The sequence below is a fragment of the Pongo abelii genome, chromosome 2, assembly GCF_028885655.2.
Source record: "Pongo abelii isolate AG06213 chromosome 2, NHGRI_mPonAbe1-v2.0_pri, whole genome shotgun sequence".
In the NCBI taxonomy this organism is placed as follows: Eukaryota; Metazoa; Chordata; class Mammalia; order Primates; family Hominidae; genus Pongo; species Pongo abelii.
This window is the reverse complement of record NC_085928.1, coordinates 11,946,775-11,950,199: the sequence shown is the minus strand read 5'-3', so window position 1 is coordinate 11,950,199 and position 3,425 is coordinate 11,946,775. Positions and strand designations below refer to the sequence as shown.

Here is a 3,425-nt window from a genome sequence, read left to right as displayed (position 1 = left end):
CTCCTGCCTCAGCCTCCCGAGTAGCTGGGACTACAGGTGTGCGCCACCATACTGGGCGAAGTTTTTGTATTTTTAGTAGAGGCGGGGTTTCACCATGTTGGCCAGGATGGTCTTGATCTCCTGACCTTGTGATCTGCCCTTCTCGGCCTCCCAAAGTGCTGGGATTGCAGGCATGAGCCACTGTGTCTGGCCAAATTTCTGATGAAAACTCTAAGTCCACCTAAGCTAAGGACAGGAGTTATAGCTTCCATGAATTTTAAAACAAGACCCACCGATTTGAGTAAGCAATTATTCTCCTGAAGGAGAAAAGTCAGAAAACATAATGATGAAATCACTAGGACCTAACTGGCATGTGGAACTATTTTCTGTTTATGAACTATCAACTTTAATTTCATTTGCAGATGGCATGGTCTCAGCTGTTAGTGTTTATAAATGTTCTCAATCAAGGGAATTTGTATCAATCTATTCAAATAAAATAAAATATTTGAGTTCTTAATTTCCTTTAATTAGGATAACCTTTCTCTTAAAGTGAAGAGAATGGTTTTATTACGTATTTTTCTTCAGAAAAGATAGGCTGTATTTTCTAGCAATTACCAATTTGTTATATATGATGATCTGGCTCTTGGAACATTCTTGAATCTAGTGTCTCTAAGGCAGGTGTGTACAGCAAGAAGTGAATAACACAGAAATCAATGATGAAAGCATTAGAAGACAATTGAGTTTGTCAGAACTGCAAAATATTGCTGAGCGTGGATAGCTCTGGAATCTGAAAACATTACTTGTGAATTGCTTCTATCCAAAATGCAGACACAATGCTGGGTGTTGGTTTACTTGTTTCCGATTTTTCAACCCTCTTTTCTAGGCAAAAGGTGTCCAAACTCTACAGACCCACAGAATCTAACAGATGTCTCCATATTCCTCCTCCTAGAACTCTCAGAGGATCCAGAACTGCAGCCGGTCCTCGCTGGGCTGTTCCTGTCCATGTGCCTGGTCACGGTGCTGGGGAACCTGCTCATCATCCTGGCCGTCAGCCCTGACTCCCACCTCCACACCTCCATGTACTTCTTCCTCTCCAACCTGTCCTTGCCTGACATCGGTTTCACCTCCACCACGGTCCCCAAGATGATTGTGGACATTCAATCTCACAGCAGAGTCGTCTCCTATGCAGGCTGCCTGACTCAGATGTCTCTCTTTGCCATTTTTGGAGGCATGGAAGAGAGACATGCTCCTGCGTGTGATGGCCTATGACCGGTTTGTAGCCATCTGTCACCCTCTATAACATTCAGCCATCATGAACCTGTCTTTCTGTGGCTTCCTAGTTTTGTTGTCTTTTTTTTTTCTCAGTCTTTTAGACACCCAGCTGCACAGCTTGATTGCCTTACAAATGACCTGCTTCAAGGATGTGGAAATTCCTAATTTCTTCTGTGACCCTTCTCAACTCCCCCATCTTGCATGTTGTGACACCTTCACCAATCACATCATCATGTATTTCTCTGCTGCCGTATTTGGTTTTCTTGCCATATTGGGGACCCTTTTCTCTTACTATAAAATTGTTTCCTCCATTCTGAGGGTTTCATCATCAGGTGGGAGGTATAAAGCCTTCTCCACCTGTGGATCTCACCTGTCAGTTGTTTGCTTATTTTATGGACCAGGCTTTGGAGGGTACCTCAGTTCAGATGTGTCATCTTCCCTGAGAAAGGCTGCAGTGGCCTCAGTGATGTACACAGTGGTCACCCCCATGCTGAACCCCTTCATCTACAGCCTGAGAAACAGGGATATTAAAAGTGTCCTGTGGCGGCCGCATGGCAGCACAGTCTAATCTCAATATCTTCTTATCTGTTCCATTCCTTCTGTAGTGTGGGTTAAAAAAGGCAGCAAGGTCAAATAAGAATGATATCACAGGGTGAACACCCGCTGTTATATTAGGAGTAATACCTCCCTAGGATATAAAATATACCGTCACAGAGTCTACACATATGAAGTACACCCACTGTGATATTAGAAGCAATATCTCCCTAAAAAATGATGAAAAATATCACAGGGTGTGCACACAGCATGATATTAGGAGTAATATTTACCCTGGATATTACGACTAATATCAAGGGTGTACACACACGAGGTACACACACTGTGATATCAGGAGTTGTATCTCCCTAGGATATTATGAATAATATCACAGGGTATACACTATGTGCATACATCCACTGTGATATTTGAAGTAATATCTCTCTATGAGATTACAAATAATATCAAAGTGTGTACACCCCTGTGACCCATGAGGAGTAACATCCTTCTAGGGTATTACAGATAACGTCACAAGGTGTACAACTTCCGTGACATTTTGTACACGCTTTGTGACATTAAAAGAAACATCCCCCTAGATATCCTAGGGGGATATGAATAATAACCAAGACAGTGTACACACATGCTGTACACAGCCTGTGTCATCAGGAGTAACATTCCCTTAGGATACTATGAATAATATCACAGCAGGTGTACACACATGGTGTACACCCCATGTGACATTAGGAAGAGCATGCCCCTAGAATATTAGGAATAGTATCATAGGTGTTGAATTCGCATGATATACACCCCCGGTGACATTAAAAATAACATCCCCCTTGGATATTATGAATAATATGACAGGGAGTACACCCCGTGTGACATTAGGAGTAACATCCCCCGAGGACATAATGAATAACATCAGAGTTTGTGCATGCATTGTGACCTTAGCAGTAACAACTCTTCAGGATATTACAAATAATATCACAGGGTGTACACGCATTGTGACGTTAGTAGTAACATCCCGCTGGAATATGATGAGTCATATCACAGGGTGTACACCCCCTGTGACAATAGTAGTAACATTCCCCTAGAATATTATGAATAATATCACAGGACGAACAGCCCCTGTGATTTACGAGTAACATTTCTATAGACTATCACAAGTCATATCACTGTGTGACTCTGTGTACACCCCGTGTGACATTAGGAGTAACCTCCCACAAAACTATGACGAATAATATCACAGGGTGAACACCCCCTGTGACCTGAGGAATAACGTAGTTTTAGGATATTATGAATGATGTGACAAGGTGTACACACCCTGTGACGTTAGGAGCTATATCCATCTAGGATGTTAGGAATAATATCACAGGGAACACACCCCCTGTGACATTAGGATATTACGAATCATATCACAAGGTGTACACGCATTGTGACTTTAGTACTAATATCCCTCTGGTATACTATGAATAATATCACAGGGTGAACATCCCTGTGACATTAGGAGTAACATCCCCCTAGAATAGGAGGAATAATATCACAGGGGGTACACAGCCTGTGACTTTAGGAGTATCACCGCCCTGGAATATGATGAATACTGTCCCAGGGTATTAACCGCCTGTGACCTGAGGAGTAACATC

The 3,425-nt window shown here is 42.4% G+C and overlaps 1 pseudogene; it reads left to right on the top strand.

Moving 5' to 3' along the window:
* Positions 1-656: 656 nt before the first annotated feature.
* Positions 657-1,819, top strand: LOC134760970 (olfactory receptor 7E24-like; annotated as a pseudogene).
* The last annotated feature ends 1,606 nt before the right edge of the window (positions 1,820-3,425 follow it).